The following is a 23,736-nucleotide window of genomic DNA, read 5'->3' as shown; positions in this document are numbered from 1 at the left end:
ATAAGTGCCCCTGGTGGCACAGTGGTAAAACTGCCGCCCTGTAACCAGAAGGTTACAAGTTCGATCCTGACCAGGGGCTCAAGGCTGACTCAGCCTTCCATCCTTCCGAGGTCGGTAAAATGAGTACCCAGAATGTTGGGGGCAATATGCTAAAATCATTGTAAACCGCTTAGAGAGCTCCGGCTATAAAGCGGTATATAAATGTAAGTGCTATTGCTATTGCTATGCTGAGAAGGGACTCTTCGGCTAAGCTCAGTTGAGCTTTAGCTCATGTGGTACCTTTCCAGAGATGTTTAGTACTGTTTTTCAGTTTGTGCAGCACAGTGTCCAATGGGAAGGGTCCAGGCTGCTGCAACCTTGGTGTGTGTTGAGATAAAGCCTGTATATGGCACAACACAAGCCCCCCTTCCCATAATCATGCTTATATATCCATTTCAGGCATGGATATGATTTGTGAGAGCTGACAGAACTGTGTTTTTGCAAAAAGTCATGCAATGCACCACTCATTTCATGAAGATTCCTAACTCAGAATCCAAAACAAAGCTGCACTAAAAAAGGAGAATTATGCCAACCCACAGAAAATCATATCCCACCATATGCACATGCTAAAACATCTCCACAGTCACACAAGATTAAAGTAGCTAGAAAGAAGTCTTGAACATCTGGTCACTCGGTTCTAGTATTTCTTAATTTATAAGGATCTAAAAATTTGAATATGATATTTGAGAAAGTTATCAATCTGATAAGTCTCTTGTTCCCCTTCAGTGAACATTGTTCTTGTGAATATGGTATGAAACTATTATTGTATCAGCTGTGTCTGCAACTCATTAGTGATGTACATTCTCTAAGCTAGAATTCTAGACATACAATTTAGTCCTTGGGCCACTACACACACACACACACACACATCATGTTCAGAAGCAGTATTGTGAGCAGACACAAGAGAATCCTAAATCAAAATGTTAATGTATTTAATCCTAAGGTTATAGTAAGTATAAAGGTTATATAAGTTATATTTATAGGTATAATCATACATTTAAAAGCATAAAAATATTTAAAAAGCAAATGAGAAGGTATACATGGCAGTTCAATGAAGACCTTTTAGGATAACTGGCTTCAGATTAGCTGGTGGTAAAGTCCATCCCCTGAAGAGATAAAAAAGATGTAACGATTGAAAGGGATGCTCTCAAAAGTCCTAGTATGTTCACCAGTCTAATGGTAACTGGTGAACCACTGGACTGGAGGAGAAAATATAATAATTTACCCAATGCCAAACACACTTGTGGTCTTCTTCAATGTCAATAATACATATATAATGGGTTGCATTTAAAGAAAGTTAATTATGATTAACCACCACTGAAATTAATGAGACAAGTTACCAGTGACTATTCTTTTGCAAGCCTCAACCAAAAGAACAGTGGTAACATATCTAATTGAAATTGGGACTTAAGTTAGTTAGATGGGTCACTAAAGTTCTGTTGGTTTGAGTTTACCAAAGAATTTGGAGAACTCAAAAAAGCTTTTCTCAAATAGTCACTTCCCTCAAAGTAGAGCCAAGCTGTCAAGTCTTCCAAATTATTTTTACTTCAGATAAAGTTTGCCCTCCCCCATGAAAGTCTCATTACCTCTACAAATTACTTACAGGGTAGAGAGCAGGAGCAGCAGGAGCAGCAGCAGCAGCAGGGGGGTGAGCATGAAGGCATGCTCTCTCTCCTGCGGCAACTGATTCTCCAAGGCACCCTACCTCTGAACGTGGAGGTAGACTATAGACATTGCAAAACCTGTCCCCCATGAATTTGTCTAAGCCCCTTTTACAAGGCTCGTAAAGGCACAAAGGCATTCCAGCTACAGGCTATCACCACATCCTGTGGCAGAGAATTCCATACATTAATTATGTGCTCCGTGGAAAAGTACTTTCTTTTGTCTGTCCTAAAGTTCCTGCCAGTCTCTTGTGACACTCTTTCTTGTGACACTCTTCTGACAAGAAACTACCAGTCAGCAGTCACCCCTCTCTTTTCTCACAGTCACCCTTTGTAGAATACATTTGAGTGGAGGCTAACCCACCAATAATCAAGGCCATGCCTTTTTTCTTTCCCACAGAAGAAAATGGCAGCCATTTCTTTTAAATGGCGAGAAAGCAAAAGCTACATACTCAGGGGCACTCTTGGGATGGTGTGTGTGTGTGTGTGTGTGTGTGGCTAATCTTGCTCTTACACCAGGTTTTTTTTTGATGCACACAAATCTTGACCCTTCCTGAGCAGTCATGTCAGTCGCGGTCCATTTATCTCTCCTGCCCTGCTTAATGGAAGCCATTAAGAACTGAGCCACTGCATAACTCCACCCCTTCATCAGCATAGCCAACTTCTGGGCTCCATGTTTTTGCTCACACAAGAGTGTGAAAGTGATAGAAACCAGGAACGAGTTTTTAAATATATGATTACAAAACCATGTTGCTAAAAAATGCCATGTGTGGTATAGTGGATAGAATGTTGGACTAGGGCTGGGGGAACTTGCATTCAAATCCCTGCTGAGCCATGAAAATCACTGGGTGATCCTGGGTCAATCACCATTTCATAGTCTAACCTGCCTCACAGGGTTGTTGTGAGAAATTAGATGGGAGGGTGAACTACACACGCTCCCCTGAACTCCTTGGAGGAAGGGTGGAATAGAAATGTAACTAGCAATAGTATTAATTTAGATGTCATATCTCCACCTGTGAAGGTAATGACATTTGTCAAAAGTAACAGAAACAGGGCAGCATGGTTTTAGATCTTTAATCCTACCGGATGGTCAATCCAATACGCAGAAGAGATGGAAGAACTATTTCCTCATCATTCTTACCCTCCTATCAAAATAAAATCAGAATGGAAAAGATAAAAATGCTGCTAATTCAAATAGTCAGTTGGGGAATCACTGGCTCCCGTTTTAAGCACTGCAATTTGCTTTAGGGTCTGTAGCCTAATTCTTTCCTTTGAGTTAATTAAAATACGTTTGAGTGTGACAGGCATTTCAAAATATCTCCGCAAACCAGCAGGAAGTGAGTTCCCCCCTCCTCCCCCCCCTCCTCCCCCAGCTGCAACACTCTTCCATCAAGAACAGAGGACTCTCTCTACACTCAGAAGTCTTTTACTACAATGCTGCAAGGTTGTTTACCTTAGCTCCTTCACAAAAGATAATCCAACAAATTACATTAATTATAAACCAATATGTTCTGTTCAATTCCCCCATGAGCCAAACCTGGGCATGAGCATCTGCTCTTATTTTCTAAGCTGGGTTTTGAGGACAAGATTCACAACAATGCTCAATCCATAATTAACAGAAAAATTAAAGATGCAACATCCCTTGCATCCGCCTTTTGAGGCAGTTGTGTTTCAAAAATATGCATTGCATTGTCCTGGCAGTTTTTAATACAACTTAAAGAAAGACTCTATTGTTCCTTCAGGTGGGTCTCTGTTTATTTAAAATATTTACATTTATGTTGAGCTCAAAATAAACACGAAAATATTTTCCATATGGGGCAGGGAGGGGTAGTTCATACATTTTGCTGTGTGGTACTCCCCCCCTGCCCCATCTTCACCTTCAGTTATGGTTCCTTCTGTCCTCCTCTACCACAACCTTTTAATCCCAAATTGTGGTTTATTCCATTATTAAGCACACTGTTTGCTTTGTGAACAAATGCCCTGCTTGGAATGGCCTTTTTAATGAAGCTGTTTATTTGCAGCGGCCGTTTTTGGTTTTGCAAATCAGATCCTCTTCCTTCCTGTTCTCATCTGACCTTGTTACCAAATAATATTTGTAAGAAAACCCATGAGCCAGTTACCGATAGCTGTTTACACCAAGCCTATCAGTGAGATCACATATCACATATCCAAGTGCGTGAACGAAGCCATGGTGCCGAGAAGCAAAATCTAGCCCTTGGTGGCCCTGAGTAAAGCTTTCTGAGCATCCAGCTCCCAGTTCTTTTTCCTTTCTATCAAGGATAGGCCAGGAGGAGATCAGGGTTAGTCTGCTGGCCAAAGTAGGATGAAGAGACAAAAGGAAGATGAAGGCAGGGCAGATTCTTCCACACAACACAGGGTTGCTACACACGCACCCGACTCAGGTTTATTCATAGCAGAGGGGGCCAGTACAGCTAGGGGTGTCAGCCCTCTAGGCCTCAGTTCCCCAATTGACTATTTAGCATTCTGTGAATAGATATTGTGAATAGCTTCAGTCAGAGTTGGCAATCCTATGTGCAGTTATAGTTCCTGACTAAGTGAACTAGGTGTCCCAACATGTCCAGGATTGGCCTGGGCAGTCCAGGAATTGGATGTCCTGTCCAGGATGTAGGGAAACCATCATCCTCAATACGGAATGTCCAGGAATTGGAGCAGGAAGATTGCTTTAACAAAGTTTACCCTTTTTTCTGGGGCTTCTCTCTAGGCATTGTAGCTACATGGTGTCAAAGTTTAAAAGACCCATATCCTTACCCTTTCTCTGGCACCAGTGCTGCCAGCTGGCTAGTTTAATCTCCATATGGCTCAGTAAACACCTTTTCCTTCCTTTCTGGATCAGTGACAGTGATAGTGGACCTCTGGGCTTAGCTGTGAAGTATATGGACAGAGAGAGCCCCTTTCTTTCTGGCAGCCTTCTTGGGGTCCACTTTTCTCTGGAACACTCATTGCCTGATGCAGCACCTACAGTCTTGTGAGAAAGTCCCTCTTAGCCAACAGGAAGTAGATATCCCATGTGGAGGAGAGGAGCAACAGGCCTTATAACACAGCTAGCTGTGCTTTAGTGTTCCAACGTGAAAGATGAAGCTCTGCAGAAGCTCCATCCCCAGCTACTGCTCCCAAAACTAAATGAGCTGAGAAGGCCCAAAAAGTACAAACCACCACTTCTCCTGGAAAACTTTACACAGCAATAGCCAACCGATACTACCAGTCAGGCAAATCCGCCTTCCCCCTCTTTCAACTGCCCACACTCTCAAACCTGTGTTTGTTAAGTAGAGTTGTTTGTATTGATAAAAATACTCACAAGTGACAATGACAAACTGAACAAGCCAGGAACAAGCAAGGCTGGGCAGTGGCGTACCGGGGGGAAACAGCGCCCAGGGCAAGCTATGGCCCTGAAATGGCGCCCCCCCCCACATACCTGGCCCGGCGCGGCGGCTGGCGATTCGGCGGTGGCGGGGGTGGCGGCGATTTGGCGGTGGGGGGTTGCGAGTGGCGGTGGTGGTGGCGGGCCTGCGCAGTTGGGAAGCGACGCCAGGCCGCTCAGCTCGGCGTCGCTGCCTGCACTCCGCGCCACCGCTACACAGGCCATGGGATGCCGCCAGCCACCACACCAGCCACCGCCGCACTCGGCGGGTGACCCACCGCCGAATTGCCGCTGCACGCCCGCTGCCACACTTGGCGGGCGATCCAGGGGGAGCAGCGGGGGGAAAGCCACTTTTTGGCACCCCCCACGTGACCCGCCAGGGTGGCGCCCGGGGCACGTGCCCCCCAGCCCCCCTATAGTTACGCCACTGAGGCTGGGCCACCAAACACCACTGGCCTACCAGTAAACACACTGGCCTACCAGTAAAAAAATGTAGGGTATTAAAATGTGTGCCCTCTCTTTAGACAGCAAAGCACCCAGCCAGCTTAAGCACCCAGTTGGTGAATGGACCATTCACCCACTGGGACAGAAACGGGTGGTCATTTCGTCAGCTTCTCCATATCTAACATGGGTATAAGAGCACTGGCCTGCTTAACAGGTTTGTTGTAATATATCATGGAGATAATGTCTACGATGTATTTTCTGCCCTTAGGAAAAGTGCTTTGTAAATAGTGAATATTATTTATTAAATCTTGTGAGGCAACAATCCTGACTGTGGAACAGACTCATTGATTAGCAGTTGATCAAAGTGTATGCAACTGCTCAGAGGACTGAAGAAAGTACATGGCAACTGTCCATGTTATCACTGCTATTTTTTTTTTAAAAATGCATGAGTGCTTAGCAAAATTGAAATAGAAAATTGATGAACTTCTATGATTGATTGATTTAGCGTCTTAACAGAAATGATTTGTAGAAACAAAAAGTAATGGCTCTTGAATCCAGTTTGAAGATGAGGTATAGATCCTGTAATTATTGAGTGTCCATTCAGGATGCAAGCACCTCATTCCTTTATTGCAAACCTGTTACATGACTGTCAAGAAGGTCCAGGAAGGAGGATGGACAAGAGGCTTTATCTTAGGGGTGTGGGGGACAGATGCATGGTGGTGCAGTGTTCGAGTTGATGAAGGGAGTGAGGCAGGAGATTTGGTGCCTATGCAGCAGTTTGAGTTGGGGTGCAGGGCAGCGAGGTCACTGGGAGGTTCTGTGGGTTGGGTTGAAGAAGCAGGCTGGGTTAGGTGGACTGGATAAAGCTGTGAGGCAGTTTGGGTGTTCTGCTTAGAATGACTGGAGAAATGAAAGGAGCATAGCAGGCACTACTTCTTTATTTTATAATGTGAACTTTATTAAACACATTTCCCCCCAAAGCAAGATAAAACAGAACAGTTAAACAGAAAATATGCAATAAAACAAAAGATATACACACAATCAAACATAGGAATGTTAATTAACACATACAAAAATAATGACTGCATAATGAGGGCAAAGCGTTTTTGGATGAAAATAATATCAGACAAAGAATGCCCTCAAATTTGAGGAACAAAGAGAAAGATAAAAGCATAACAATAAATGTAGCAAATTAGAAAGATACATATTTGTGCCTGCACAGTAAAACATCATACAAAAGGCACTACGGAATGAAGATCCACATCCTTCACGGCCTGTTTGGGAGGCAGTTGTGTACCAGGACTGAGCATTTCCCAGGATGCTCACATCCCAAAGGCTGGTGGCCGGTGCTCTCATGTTGAAGGCCTCTTGAACAACAGTCCTGGCTATCATCTTATGACAACCAAAGACTGTAAGCTGGTTCTGTTACAAGCACCAGCATTTCTAGATTCAGACAAGCGCATAGAGGGAAGACTGCAGAACAGTGAAGAGAGAGCGTGTAGAAAGAGTTCATTACACCCATAACACACAACCTTACGGAACCCCAGCACTGTACAAGTGGCAATAGCATTTCAAAGCACTTTTATTATTATTGCTATTATTGGATTTTGTAGTATTCGGATATTAGATTTCCCCATATTTACGGAGTTAGCTTGAGACTGCCTGAGGTTTTACATTGTCTGCACTTAGATATAAATGACATGCTTCTGATTAGATTTCTTCTTTTTTTGTAATGCTGTAAAGCAATGTATTAATTACATGTGAGGTTTTTGCTTTGCAGCAAGCTCAGTTTCTGGAGGATTGAATGGCATTTCTACATGTGTAAGGCATTCAATAAATCTGAGTGGCATTTATAGTATGATTTTGTTTTTCTTTATTTGCAGAGTGCAAGAGGGTATTTATCATTGAGACCAGAGTGAAAGGCTGGTCCACAAGAGAGATCACATCAAGAACAAACTAAACAAGACTAAATTAAAATTAAAAGCAGAAAACTCTGAAATGCAGTTGTTTTGTTGTCGTTTTGTGTATTATTTTTAAAGGCATATTTCTAACCCTCATTATTTTAGTTAATGGTTTGTGAATGGAACATAGGAACATTGGAAGCTGCCATATTCTGAGTCAGACCATTGGTCTATCTAGCTCAGTACTGTCTTCACAGACTGGCAGCGGTTTCTCCAAGGTTGCAGGCAGGAATCTCTCTCAGCCCTATCTTGGAGATGCCAGGGAGGGAACTTGAAACCTTCTGCCCTTCCCAGAGTGGCTCCATCCCCTGAGGGGAATATCTTACAGTGCTCACACTTCTAGTCTCTCATTCATAAGCAACCAGGGTGGAACCTGCTTAGCTAAGGAAACAAGTCATGCTTGCTACCACAAGACCAGCTCTCCTCTCCATGACCAGCTCTCCTCTCCACGGGCATTATTTGGGCTGGTGTCACAAGTGGACTACATTGGGCATAGAGCCAAGGGCCCACACCTGCCCATCCTGGATTGACCACTTCAAGGTAGCAGAGGTGTCACAAGTCAATTCACCCTCCTGCTCACTGTTGCTGAGTACCCCCATTGACCAATGGGAACATCCCTGAGAAGAGCAGGGAGGGCATCTCCATTTGTCAATAATGATGGGGAGGGCTGGAGAGGAAGGAGCTACTGAGTCTTGACAACAGCTCCTTCTGGTCCTTTCCTCCCCACTGGCCCATAGGCTTTCTCCCAGGTCCCTGCAACAATGCAGGAGACTGAGAGTAAGAGTAAGTTCATTAGCCAATGGGAGCAGAGAGGAGTTGCTGTCAAAGGTCTCACTATGGCTCCTCTTCATTCCCACCATCTGAAGGTGGGAGCAGGGAGTGGAGTTGCTGCAAACCCCCACAGGCCTTGGCAGCAGCTCCTCTTCATTCCTAGCTTCTGAGGATCAGAGGGGGAGATAAGCGCCTGCTGCTGCCATTGTCCCTGCCCATCTTCTCAAGCATGAGGGGCTTCCCGCATCCCATGGCACAGCCTGGCTTTGGCCCTGAGCATAAGACCCTCTTCTCATGTTACAGATGCTGCCACAGGGTAAGGATAGTTCCTTAATGGACTATCAGGATAATAGATAGGAGAAGTCTGGTCTTGTGGGAGGAATGCTGCTGCAGCTTCTCCCCAGGGCTGTATTGCCCCACTTTCTAGAGACCGAACGTGCCTGTCGTACATGAGAAGGGCAACTTCAGAAAAAGGAGGAGGCCCATGTAGGATTGCACTGAACACAGAGTAAGCATTCTGCACTTTGCTAAGCTCACTCGGCTGCTCCACCTGCACCTAAAACTTCCAGATTTCATATCAGGATTACATTTATTCCGGTAAGGAAAAAAGAGAAGGAAGCTTTCAGCATCTCTTGATGAAAGGGCTGCTGATTTCTAGGGCCTGGGCAGCAGGCCTTGGCACAGGCGTGACTGGTGGAGCTCCTGCCTGAGCAGCAGGGTGGACAGTGACTGGGGATCAAGACTTCAGAGCGGAAAGGATTTCATCATGAGAAACTATAATTAATTTGGTAGAGGAAGTTAAGTAAAGAAGTGTGACGCTTTCAATAGGATGAAACTCATGACAACTACTTATTGCCTGTAATGTTCCAAAGGAAACTACTAATACAAGTAATAAAGGGCAAATTCTATGTAATTAGTACAACTAGTCTTCTACTAAGAATATTTCTCTGCAGCTGACTGTGACTCCCACAACCATGTTTCCAAAGACTGGGGGAGTCTTTGGGAGATAGTTTGAGGAGGAATATGTGGCTGCAGAGAGAATGGAGGCATTACCGAAAATTGTGCCCCCGCTGCACAACAGAAAACACTGGTGCATAAGTGAAGGGTTAGTCATTAGTTGGCCATTCAGAGGCACAACCAGTGCTTGAATTATGAGAGAAAAGCTGGGGGTTGAATGAAATCCAAAACCTCAATTTCTTGACTTTCCTTAATTCCAGCCAAAACATGCCTTCTCAAAGCAGTCGTGAAGAGAGTTAGCACAAAAGGCCCCCTCTAAGCTCCCTGTGATACAAACACTGGGCACAATATATCACCCCGGCTGTTCCCACATTGTGTGATACATGTGCACAGGTGTCTGAATATATGTACATGTTTTTGTATAAATGACTGTTCATTTACACAAAATTAATTTTAAAAGTGAACCTGGATACAGACTTCTTTGAAGGCATCAAGGGTACTACTGTATGTGCACTGAGCATAATGAGCAAATATTACCTGCATGCATACAGTGGCTGATGCTCTGAGAAAGAGTACACCAGTCTAGTAACGTGTTTGTGCAATTTGTGGAAGTTTGCAAATTGCATTACACAAGAGTAAGCTCACTGGAAATAATGGGCTTACTCTTGTGTAACAAAACATGCATAGCTTATGCAAATTGAACAAATGCAACATTATTAGGTCAATGTATTCCTGCACAGTATGTCAGCCACTGTCCACAGATTGTATGTGCATTGCCTATGATGTGTAGGCCTGTGCATGTTCAGAAAATTTGGATTCGGATTTGACCCGATCCACATTTGAAAATATTGGGTTCAGGTTCTATGGGCTCTGGAGATATTGGATATTAGATATTAGATTTTAAAAATATATATATTAGATATTAGATTTTAAAAAAATCAACAAAAAATCACTGGTTGGTCCTAGAGCCCCGAAACTTCCCAGACACAAGAGGAAGGAAATTAGAGGCCCCTGTAGTACGTTTGAAGAGAATTGGTCAATTTTTGGTGAATTTTTAAACTTTTTGTTTAAATTCCTAATCTGGCTTGTTTCAAGCCAGAGGTTTACAAAACTTTCTGAAACTGAAGACCTTCCTTGGACTATCATCCCACCAGCATTTGGGGAATCTTCCCTTTTCCTTCATGAAAAGGGGCAACAGCATGCCCCCCTCCCTTTATATTTCTGGAAGGGATGAGCATACAGTTACAAAATCTGGTACACATGAAGTCCAGCTTGGAGGGACTCTGTGTACTTTTTTCAAAGCTGTGGGCCAATTCTCTAATTTTTGGTGATATTTTGAAAAATTTTCTTTTAAAATGACTGGAAATCATGAAATTAGGCTTGTTTCAAGCCAGAACATTACAAAAGATTTTGGATCTGAAGCCCCTCCTTGGGCCATCATTCCACGTCCATGTGGGGGGAACAGGAAATTCCTTAGATTTTATATTAAATTTTTGCACACCTTTTAATCCCTTAATGGCTAGAAGGGAAAGTGAGAAATTCTTTCTAATCACAAAAAGAGAAACATTCAAAGTATTTCAACTTTTACTGACAATGTGCTTGAGAAAGACAAAAATTAATATAAAATCAAAGGAATGTCCTTCCTCCACATGGGGGTGGAGGGCTGGTCCAAGGAGGGCTTCAGATCCAGAACCTTCTGGAAAGTTCTGGCTTGAAACAAGCCAGTTTTAGCCCCCTCCTAAAACAAATCCCTTCCCCAAAATGAGAGAAGTTACCCATAGCCTTGGAAAAAAAATGGCACAGTGTCCTGCCAATGTGGACTTAATGTCTGCCAGATTTCATAAATTTATGCCCATCCGTTCTGGAGATATAAAGGCTGGGGGGAAGGGGCATGTTGTTATCCCTTTTCATGAAGGCCCAGGACAGATTCCTCCACATGATGGTTCAAGGAGGTCCTTCACTTTTGGAAGGTATTGTAAAGTTCTGGTTTGAAACAAGCCAGATTTGACCATTTTAAGCCATTTTAAATAAAAAATTCAAAAAATCATCAAAAATCAGGAGATTGGCCAATTCTCTTCAAGTGCATGACAGTGGTCTCTGATCTTCTACCCATGTATCTGGAAATTTTGAGGCTCTAGGATCAACTGGTGATTTTTAGTGATTTTTTAATTTCTTCATTTACCTCTATGGGGAAAATTCTGTTCCATTTTGCTAATTCCAAAATTGAGAAGTATTTCCCAAATTAATTTCAATATTTTAGAATTAATAACAACTTTACCAATTTGATTTTTTAAAAAATCAGACTGAATTTTACTGATTTTTACTGATTTGGGGCAATTTTGGAGAACATCTGGATTTTCAAATCCAAAATTGCACAGGCCTAATAATGTGTGAACAGGGCTTCTGTGTAATATTTTTAATTAGTACAGCCAAAGGCCAGAATTACAAGAATTCTTCTGTGTACTTGGAATGAAAAAAAAATCTGCACCCTCAAAGTAATTTTGCAGATGAGACTTATTTACATGCCATCTTGGTTCCAAAACACAGGCTCTCTGTGGATTGTGAATGTTCTTGGTGAACATTTGGGTGACAAAGGGGGAAATGGGTGGATGAAATGAGAATGGAAAGTGGGTGCAGGTGGGCAGTTGGGAGAGAAGGGAAGAACAATCCTGAATACAGGAATTAGGACAGTGAGGCCCTATTTCCTTGAGCCTTTTAACTTTTCTCTCAGAGCATTAGAATTAGAAAAGTTGCTTTTAAAAATATCTGAATGCCAAAACACTGAATAAAAATGCACATCTTCATAGTTAACCACAGCCTGATAACACATGGCAAACAATGATTTGATCTATATCTGAATACAGTGCACACTTTATTAATAGAAATGTTGTAAGTTCATGAAAGTAAAATCAAATGTTGCTAATGTTCGTGGATTCATGCAGTGCAGCCTCAAAATATTGAAGTGTGCTGGATGCACTTCAAGCCAAGCCTTCCTTAGCAGCACAACACATGCTGCATCGATTTCCAGATTTCACATTTGTACAGTGGTTTTCATGATGTGAAAAATACATATAGTTATTGGTGACTTTGGCTAAAATTTAGAAAGAGTGGGTGGTCTTGGAAGGTACTTAATTGATAATAATACAGGTTCTGCACTATGTTGAGGCTCTTGGAGGGCACCAGATGTAATTTGCTTTCATGAGCAACACTTTGTCCCAGTTTATATGCTCCTGGTGGAGGAATAGGCACACCAGGAACATACAAATTGGCACAACATGTGCTTCATGAAACATCCGACTCTCCATTGCTGATGCCCCTTTCCCTCCCTTCAACTGCAGGGCTGTGGTGTTCTTTCCCTGTGTAGTGAAGGAGTGTGGCCATCCTCTGTGGCCATCATGCCACTGGACATGCCATTGTGGGATACATGAGGTGAGTACTCCATGCTCATGCCCCATTATATGGAGATCCTGCTTTCTTTGTTTTTGAGAGGGGAAAATCATGTGAGTGGGGCCTCCCTGCAAATGAGACATTAATTGATTGATTGATTGTTAAAATATGTATACCCTGCCCCCTTGGACAATACTGCTTGGGGCAGCTCACAACAGTAAAAATAATATAAAGTTTAAAACAATAACACAAATTAAACACAGCATAGAATAACATCAGTTAAAACAAACTTACTTTAAAACATATGAAAAAAGATAAAATAAAAAACCCAACCCAATTGTGTTTGTCTGGGGGCTGCGAGGCATGGCCCCTGAGGGGTGGTGGCCTGGGTTCTTTGAACCTATTTGCCCAATGGTGGCTCCACCCCTGTGTACCACCCATGAGCATCGTTGCAGCAGCTTTCTGCACCAGCTGAAGTTTTGCGAACCATCTCCAAGAGCAGCCCCATGTTGAGTGCATTGCATTAATCTAATCTGCATGTGCATGAGTGACTGAAGTCAGGTCCGACTTCTCCAAGGAGGGGCACAGCTGGTGTTCCAGCCATAGCTGGTAAAAGGCACTCCTGCACAACACCGCCACCTGTGCCTCCAAGGACAGCATTGGGTCCAGAAGTACCATCAAGTTGAAAACTTGGTCTTTCAGGGGGAGTGTGACCTCATCCAGAACCATATCATAGTGAAGTGCCAAATGTTAGTGGTGTGCACAGAATCAGTTTGGCTGGTTTGGTTGTGGGTCCGGATGAACCAGGTCAGGTTGAACCAGGTCTGGTCCAGTTCAGCCGATGAACCGGGTTGAACCGGTTCAAAGGCCGATTTGGGGGATATACTTGTAAGGGAATCTGGTGAGGAGTAATGGGGAATTTCCTATACTAAAGTGGTGGAGCGGGGGAGAGAAAGGGCATACTTAGTACCTTCTCTTTGCAGGTGGTGGTGGAGATATCAGCGGCGGAGGTGGCAGGAATGGCAGCGAGGGCTACATCAACCCCCCCCCCCCGCCGGCCTCCTGAAGAACAGCCCGGGCCAGCTGCAGCCCAGTCCAGTTTGATCTCGTACTGGCTGAAACAGGCCAGTTCGACTTGAACCGAGGTTTGAATCAAACCGGTTTGCACATCCCTACCCAATGCTGTGTTTCTAGTGAATCCATCCCCTGATCCAGGCCAGTTTCTAGATAAGGTACAGTTTCAATGCAGTCCTAGACTAGAGGTGGAGCTGAAAAAAACAAGCAGCAGCAGGAGGATAGAAAGCAGTCTGCCCTTGCCTTTCTGTGATTAAGACTTATTTCATGAAACTATGAGTATTCTTAATTATACTCTCCTGCCTGGTCCTTATGTGCCACAACTCTTCCCTCTGGATTCTACACCCAATGCACTCCATCCTCTATGTGATGGCATGCCTGCTATGCCACCATGTGAAGAGCAGTACGACTTGTGCTGTGCCAGATATGATCCCATTTCAATTTTGGGGTGAAAATAGTGCTTTGAGGGGACAGAAACATTTTCCTCAACCCCTTCAGTTATGATATTGTTAATCTGTTTCTGATTCTTTGCTATACTGTTTTCCCCCTAACTGTTGCTGCTGAGGCAGTTTTCTTCTCATTATGGTGCCTTCTTTTTCCTGAATTAGTCAAATGGGTGATCCTCCCAGGTAACCAATGTGATCCCATGATGCTATGCAGCTATAGATCTGTCTATGTGCTGATATCACTGAGGGCAAATGAAGTAAATTCAAACTGAAGGCAATGCTTCCAGGCAAACATTTTCGAAATTGGCAGACATTTTCAAAACGATTTCAAGAGCATCAGCAAATTGGGAGGTGGCACATCTTTCAGTACTGTTGGAAATATTCACAAAAAGCAGCAGCATCTTTGACTCAGGTATAATATAAACCATTTCTAGGTCTGAGTTACTAGCTCATAGTGTTTAACTACAGTAGTGTCTATGACTTTTGAGGCTCCGAAATGTATCTTGGGAAATCACAGAACTTGTCCTAGCTGACATCTCTTAGCTCAAGTAGTACACTGCTCTCAGGAGTGGGCTGCTTTCATGAATGAAAAAAGTGACCTAAGGTGATACATGAATTGGCTCAGTCTCAAACACAGACATGCAGCATTTCAGAACAGTTATCACAGACTTTCTTTAATTTTACATCCAAGTTGTTAGTTGGTTACTATGATTTTCTGAATGAAGAAAGAAGGCAAAAAGAACCCCCACTCTAGTCTGCCAGGTATATGAGATGTTGTAGTTTAATTCTGATTTCTGCAATATATCCCAATAATTTCAACTTTCTTTTTATAAAAACAGGAAAAGCTCAACAAGCCCTCTTAGCATTGCAAAGGTAAGACCTGATGGAGGCCATGCCATGCCATACATTGCATAGTCCTTACCAGAAAGCACCAGGAAGCCTTGAGTTTTCTTATTCAATATTGCAGTACATGGTCAGACTTGATTATCCTTTATTATCTTTTAAGAAACCTGTTGTGCTGTCAGTCATTTTAGGGTGTCTACCCAAGATCCACTAACATGAATTCATAAACGATAAGCTCTGTTCAACCCAATAAAGCCATTGCTGGCGGGCACAATTGGTGGGCAAAGAACAGTAACACAGCATGGTGAAGATTCTAATCTGCATTAGTGGTTTTAAGCAGGAAGTCATTATCTTGTGGTCCTCTTGTGGAGTTACAATTGTGTATGTTTCTGTCATGAAACCATCTTTTCTCTGATGCAGGCCTCTGTGCATGTGCAGAGGCCATTTTTGTGACCTTTTTTGTGACCTCTGTGCCAATGGCACAGAGGCCATTTGCATTACCATGCAATTTGTGTGGTGCTGCAAATGGTCTCTGTGCATGCCCTGAGGTCAGCTTGGAGGAGCCCCTGCCCCTGCCCCCTGCTGCATCTGATGCTTCTCCACCTCTGTTGTGGCCTCTAAAGGTATGGAGGTCTACAGAGGCTGGTTTTTCTCGCTACCCTTGCCCCACCACGGCGCCTTTACCATTAAGAGTAGGGAGGCCCCCTTTACTTATAACAGGGAATCCTCAAGGATCCCCCTTTACAAGTAATCCTGAGCCAGCCAACAAACCAGTTCGGCCCAGTTTGATGGCCAAACCAGACCGGATCCAGTTCGGCCTAGTCCAAAGCTGGATTGGGCCATGTCGGCTCTAATCCAGTCCAGATTTGAACTGAACCAGCCAAACTGGTTCCGTACACATCCCTACAACCAGCATGATGGGATCCAGAGCACGTCTCTTCTTCTGTTTGCAATGATGCTGTGGAAAGTCGACGTGTTTAGTGCAAGCTAAGGGTTTGTTTTTAGGTTAACTCAAGGATTCCCCGTTACAAGTATACCTGAGCCAGTCCGTGAACCAGTTCTTAGAACTGGGGGCCGGTCCAGTTCGAACTTGGACCACCTGAACCAGGCCAGCTTGATGTCGAGCCCAGCTCGAAGCGAGATGGCTCACACATCCCTAGCAGGTTGGTTCGTATGACAAGCTGAGCCCTTTCGCTGGTGACCCCTGCAATAGTAGATATGGAAGGCAGCTGAATGTACTAGCTAGCTGCTGCTGTTGTGCTAGCTGAGGAAAAGGGGGCACCTTAAAAAAATTAAAGGTTTTTGCTTGGTGGCATGGAGGAGGACGGCAGGCTAGAGTCTAATTAGCAACAGCCAATTATGCAGTTGGTCTGTGCCTCTATTGGCAGACCAGTTCCAGGTTTCTGAGGCCCTTGGTAAACTGATCTCCACGGGTCCCTTTCTATCTGAGTGGAGTCTGAGAAAATTACTCCGTGACCACCAGACAAAGACTATGGGCACCAAACTGGTATCAAGGATCAACAGTAGACCCTTTGAAGGGCTCTGGGCCCTGGGCACCTGTCCAATGATGGCAGGCACTGATGCTGGCCCTGCATTCTTGTCTGCCGCCAAGTACCCCTTTAGTAATATCAAGGCCTCTGCAATGCTCTGGGGCCATTCAACAGCAGCTGGGTAGTAGTGCCTTCAAGCCTGGCTCTCTGGTCATGCACCACCCCTGAGTGGTGTCTTCACTGTGAAACTCCCCAGACAGGCTTTCTAAGCCGGCTTGTTTTTTAGATAGAAGAGTTAACAACTCTTTGTTTTCAAAAGATTTGGAGGCTGGCTGGACAAATACTGCTAGATATTTCCTCTGGCCAGGGGCAGAGCCACTATTGGGCCAACGGGTTCAAAGAACCCAGGCCGCGCCCAATCAGGGGCTGTGCCTCACGGCCCTGACACACTCCCTGCGTCTGATGTCAGATGTAGGGGTGCTGGTTTAGCTCCTGAGCAGGGGCCATGCGGCCCCTTCGGGAGCTAAACTAAGGCTGGGGCTGCGTTTGCAGAGCAGCCAGGAGAGGCTCTTCCCGCAGCCCCTTCAGGAGTTAAAAGGCTGGCGCTGCGTTCACAGTACAGCCAGGAGCGGTTCTTCCCTGCAGGCAAGAGCCACTCATGGCTGCACTGCACTCGCAGCGCCAGCCTTCGTTTAGCTGACAAAGGGGCCGCGTGACCTCTTCAGGTGTCGAACTCCAACTCCCAAATGGAGCCTCAAGGCTCCGTTTGGGAGCTAGACCACACACCCCGCATCTGACATCAGACACGGGGGGGGCGGGGTCAGCGGGGCCGCTGCTGTTGTGGCACACAGGCCACCAGCCGTCAGGCTCTGCACCTGCTTTGGCTTTTAAACTGTCTTTTTAGTACTTGCAACTTTTAACTGTGGCAGATTCCAAAGGCTTAGCCATATCTTGTGGCACCTTAAAGACTAATTTCTCTTTGTAAACCACCCTGAGCCATTTTTGGAAGCACGGTATAGAAATCGAATTAATAATAATAATAATAATAATAATAATAATAATAATAATAATAATGGATTCACTATACCATCAGCCATTCTGGGTCTGGGTCTCTTAAATCAACTGCATGAAATTATAGGAATATAGACCCTGAGTTCTAAATGAGGTGGTTGGATTTTTATATAATTACCTAAATTTGGTAGGAGTATGTAAAACAAAGCAAAACTGAATTGCATTGAGTCTATTCGGTTCCTTTTTCGTGCATTACAAAATGAATGCGGCAAGGCTATTTTAAGCTTCGCTGTGGACCAAGTGTACTGAAAAGTGGCCTAGACATTTAATTAAATCAAAAAGCTATGACACACCTGAGTTCATTATAGGAAAATACGAAAACACCAACCCTAATTTTCCTGCCCCAAAGCCTGGCAGTGTTGGCTGTCAGTCTAACTCCTTGTTAACATAACATTAGGAAGGCAACACCTTGTAAATTGTAAAATTCATGAAAATAAAAATGGATGAATATTTAATAGTGCCACACTGAAAAGCAACTTAATTGCTCATATATTATATTATTTATAGACACATAAAGCAATTTATCATGTTTTACCTTCAAAACTGCGTGAGAGCTGTGAACCCCAGAAACTGAGCCAACTCTTCTCACAGGATAACTTGGCGCTATTTCTGTCCAAGCTGTTGGGTCAGTAGCACAATGACGCAATGAGAGGAGAGCTGGTCACGGAGGAGAGCTGGTCTTGTGGTCTGGTGTCTCTTGAGGAGAGCAGGGTCCACCCTGGTCGCATATGAATGGGAGACTTGATGTGTGAGCACTGTAAGATCTTCCCCTCATGGGATGAAGCCACTCTGGGAAGAGCATTTAGGTCCCAAGTTCCCTCCCTGGCAGCATCTCCAAGATAGGGCTGAGAGAGATTCCTGCCTGCAACCTTGGAGAAGCTGCTGCCAGTCTGTGAAGACAATCCTGAGCTAGATAGACCAATGGTCTGACTCGGTATATGGCAGCTTCCTATGTTCCTATGTAAGACTTCTAGAACTGTTCTTGCTCTCTCAATTGAGGGCACTCTCATTGAAGGACACAAAGTCCTAGTGAAGAGATTTTGAGAAGAAAAAGAGGCTGTGATGGAGGCACAGTTCCAGTCTCTTTGCAACTGTGGTGTGCCCTCATGGGTGCAATGCTGAATTGTGTGCACTTAACAAAGTTTCCTCTTAGTTATATCCAGAGCATGCAAAGAGGAAGAAGGGAAACACTGGAACTTCTCTAGCTGCTGGTATCCAATAACAAAGTCCCATTTCCAGAGCGGCCTTTTTTAACCCTGTGAGTACAGTCCTAGTCAGTCAGAACTTCCACCATGGAACACTGTCATGGAAACACCTAGTCATAATTCTGCTAGGCAGCTGTTTGGTTCTTTAGAACCAAAACTTGCTAGACATTCTAGGAAACACATTCAAATAAATAAAGAATGCCTGTGACCTTTCCTACATGATGTTCAGACTGTCCCACAAGCTCAGAACTGACACCCCTACAGTGCTTCAAGTTCATAGAAGTAAATTACATAATATATGTATATTCCAGTGAATATATTTGGTATTCACTAAACAAAAATCAACCAATTTCCTTTTAAAAAACACAAATAACACCTTTCTTGATCTGAATGTTATTGGCACTGAAGTACCACAGTCCTATACAGTGGCACACCTGGGTAATTTTGGTGCCTGGAATGCCACCCGCGCCCACTGTACTGAACCACCAAAATTTACCTTAAATTTAGTTGCCGATGTCTGCAGCCAGGGTGGGGTGGGGGGGTGGGGGGGTGAGTCAAGCAGGCCTCCCCCCACCCCCTGGCGGCGACCGGTGGCGGGCAGAGTGGGTGGAATCCCACTTCCAATCCACATTGCAAATAATTCAAGGGAACTAAATTCCATTGCTGAATATTTTCCAGATATCTGTCAAAGCAATCCAGGCCCTCAATTGGTTATGGTGAGGATTGGGCTCTCCACACCACCTGGAATTCTCCCAACCACTCTCTTCTTAATGGTAAACTTCCCTTTCTATGACAACACCAGAGGAGGTACCACTTCAGGACTCTGGAAATCATGGAACTATGTTTCTCATGGTTCCTGGCACCCTGGATGCTATCACATAGACTCACAGCAACTTCTAGGGCTTAATGGAGGTCCTACTAGGGTGCCAACCATGCACCCTCTATGCTGCTACATCCAAGTAAGTTTGGTTAAAGGAAGGGGATATCACAGAGGACTCAAGGACTTGAAATAAATCCATATGCATAATCCTGTACTCTGAAGAGATCTGCACCTGAACCAAAATGTGCTTGGGTGAACCCAAAATTCTCTGGATCTGGTAGCAGCCAATACGTGTTAACTTAATGGTTCTGATATTTCAAATTGTATGAACCAAATACTGGACCAAATAAGTGCTGGTGAATTTGAAAGGAATGGCCCTGCTCCCCCTACCAGACACAGTTTTGGTAACCAGCTTTCAGTTAGGGGTTCTATGTGCATGGGAGATCATGACTTCTACTCACATATCTCCAGATGAATGAGGAACCATACTGTTCAAAGTAGTGCTATTTGTGCAGTTCCTCGCCCGATCCAATTCCTGCTTGCAAGTCAGTAATAGCCTCAATCAGTTGCTCAGGAGGAGTTGAGGGGGCTGGATTTTGTGCCTCCAAACTGCCTTCTCCCCACAGAAGAACTGCATGAGAGAGAGAGAGAGAGAGAGAGAGAGAGAGAGAGAGAGAGAGAGAGAGAGAGAGAGAGAGAATTTGCCCAGGAACCAAATATTTATTTATTTCAAACTATGGGGCTCTACATTTTGAAGCACAGACTTCAGATATTCTCTGTGTTTAACTGTGTGCCCATGCATGTGTGCTCAGAAGCTGGGGTATAAGTCTTGAGTATTCCATAAGAAACCTCAAAAACAGAAAACAGCCATATAAACTATCAGCTACATAGCTGCCAATTGAAAACTAGAGCTGGATCAAAAGAATATCCACGACAATACAAAGTGTTACATTGTTGTTGTTTTTTTAAATAAGCTTTTTGAGAGTTTCTTTTCCCCCCTTAGAAAGATAAACTTAGCTTTATCAGAAACTATGTCTGGTCATCAGAGTTCGTGAGCAAACATTTCATTAGCAGATGAAGTGCCAGTACAATAAAGTAAGGCTGTATCAAGGTTCAGTGTTGAATAATCCATTGAATAATTCCTTTAAATATTGTATTTACCTTTAACATTATTAAAAGCAAGAAAACAGAAGGTGTTTTTATGTTAGCCTTCAACTTTTCACACCTGTATCATATATTATTCTTAAGAGTGACATCTTCTGTTACTATGGAAACAATTTTGACTTTAAAATACATTTATTGTCAGGCTATCAAGAAAATGATTCCGAAAGAAACAGAAAAGGTCAAAATATCAGAGTAATTCACATTATGCTATACATTTCATCATATTCCTTCAAAGATAGAATGAAATGAGCTATCGCAGTTTGAATGGCAACACTTCAGCTCCCTGTTCTCAACACACTCTGACATGGGCTGAGTATTGCAAGCCGCAACTGAAATTACATTTATTTTATTGACGTCACCCTTGTAACAGGCTCTGTATTGTTTCCCTTTTGTCAATGTCCAAGCATTTCCACAGACAATTCACATGAGCATTTTAAAAAACATTGGCTCACACCCAGTGCAGCGAAACGAGGACAGTTCCACACTGCCTGCACTGCCTCAAACACTGCCCACACTCTTGCAGAACAGGGGCTGTTCCGCTGCAACTTCGAGTGGCATACTCATTGTTGCACCACACTACGGCCACAGCACTGCACAACTGCAGTTGCACAAGTTTAAGTCACAGTGGAACAGCCCTGTACTGCTACAGCATGAGCAGGGTTTGAGACATCCACAGCAGCACAGGCAGTGCTGAACCATCTACGTTTTGCTCTGCAGAATGTGAATTTTCACTATCCACCCCCAGGCGCCACCAAGAAGTAGGGGTGTGCACAGAACTGGCTGGTCCAGTTCGGTTTGAGTCTGAACTGGACCCAAACTGGACTGGACCTGATTGGTTTGGCACTCCTTTGAAACCCACCTCCCCGTTTGGTATGGGGGCGTGTTTTGTGAGCTTTTTCTTCTTCTTCAGACGTTTAACGTTTTTTTAAATGTACCCCCTCCAGGGCAGTTGTCCGAGGTGGCGGCGGGGTGTGTGTGTCCATGGAGGTTCCCCTTCTCCCCACCAGCCTGCCTTAGTCCATTTGGCCATTCTTCGGCCAGTTTTTAGCCTTTCCCCCTCACGCGACGGCCATTTTGGAGTCTGCTGCACCTGCGCAATGGGCCAGAGTGTGGCCTGTTTGCACATGCCTACCAAGAAGATGTGTTGATTTTTCCAGTAGATTCTAATATGGCAATGAGTCTGGTGAAGGCTCCAAATCATGATGATTTTTCATGAAATTTTTCTGATGTGACAAATCATTGGGTTGTATACTAAGGATTCCTCCTTGCAGAGGAAGGATCTTCCTCAAATAAGCTTCTTTCAGAGGAAAACATCTGGAGGAAGGGGCTTCCAGAAAGGAAGGGGCTTCCTCCAGAGGAAAGAAACCTTAAGATGCAACCCACACACTTTATAGAAGCATCCTCAAAAACATCAATATCACTGTGAGGTTAAAACTCACACAAGCAAACAATTCAATGAGGCTATTTCCACGATCACTGGAAAGTGGGCCAAGGTAGCTTAGACCGCTTTCCAGGGATCGGGGGAACCACCGGGCTCGCAGGCGATTATTTCTATTTTCATTGTCCTTTTTGTTCGAATTGTGTGTGTGTGATGCTATGGGGCCTTTTAAGCTTGACATAGCTTAGGGCCTTCATGTGTCATAATCCAGCCCTGAGTGAGGGTATGAGGGCACGAGGGCATTAATTTTACCTTTTCATCACAGCCTTGATCTGGATTCTTTCCCCTCCCATTGTGAAATAGTAGCCATAGCTGCATTCCTACAGGTTTTTGGCTCTGCTTAAGTTAGTATTTATAATTGCATTGACAACTCAAGCTAAGTCTTTTGCTACGTCCTTGCTAAGTTAGTTTGAACTAAGTTAGTATGACAGGTATATACTGGATGGTGGAGCACTGTTATGAAGAATCACAAAATATCACCACATTACATACAAAGGATAACATTTGGGCAAAGGCAAATAAATCTGCTTCAGTCAAGCAGTTAACAAAAAAGTACTCTATCATTTCAGAGTACGCCCTTCCCAGCTTGTTCCAACCTCACCTCACCCCTAAAAAAAAATCTTTTTATGGGGGGGGGGGTTATACGTTTATTATACTGTACATTTATTGCCAAGATCTTAGGAATAAAAAAGCAGCAGCCATTTTAAGGAGGTTTTTAGATCAGTTACTCAGGATTGGGAGGAGTATCTCCCATTAATATCAATGGACTCATCATGGGAGTAAATCCTCAAGGACCACAAATGAAAACTGCCCTACTTAGATTAATGGTGTTATTGCAAAGCATACCGTTGCTTTTAGATAACGGTGTTAAATGTTGATAGTTTTGCACAAGAAATAAACTTACTTTATCCCAACATTATAAAATATGCAAAGATAGAACATTCAATGCTCTGAAAATAGTGCCTTTTTAGGCAAAAATAATAAGAGCAAGTTGGTGAACCAGGACCTATGCTGGCCTCCTCAGGGGGGCAAGTGTTCAAGGTCATCTATGGGAACAATGGCATCTGAGGGAAAGGACCCTTTGGCCAGGGAGGAATGAGGACATGCATCAAGAGAAGCCGCAGCTGCAGTTTTATAGCAACCCCCTCCATTAGCTGACTGCACAAAGCTCTGAGGGGGACAAGGTGAGCCAGATCAGAGCCCAGCCAAGGGAAATAGTAGCATCAAAGCCAAATTTCCCTTTTGTATGCCTGGCGAGAAATGACAGAGGCAAAAATGTAGTCACCAGACTTGTGCCTACCCTGTGCACTCCACGGAGCAGCACTACCCACCCAGCCACAGCAGGAGAAGGGGAGCTCGGCGGTGGGGCATTTGTGATTCTCCAGCCAGACCTGATCGTATCTTCTAGGACTAAGAGAGTTGTATGAACAATGCTACACCGAGGGAACAGCATCGGTTCTGCAGGCAGGCACACCGGTGAGTGTAAAGTTTCAGATCAATGGGAGTGCCCCATAGGCTAACTGGCATGGACCACTTAACCTTTGGACCCACCCTTTCTCCTGCCAACCCATGTGGCCACCCCACCA

Source organism: Hemicordylus capensis, chromosome 1 (genome assembly GCF_027244095.1).
Source record: "Hemicordylus capensis ecotype Gifberg chromosome 1, rHemCap1.1.pri, whole genome shotgun sequence".
In the NCBI taxonomy this organism is placed as follows: domain Eukaryota; kingdom Metazoa; phylum Chordata; class Lepidosauria; order Squamata; family Cordylidae; genus Hemicordylus; species Hemicordylus capensis.
Note: the sequence above shows the minus strand (reverse complement) of the source record.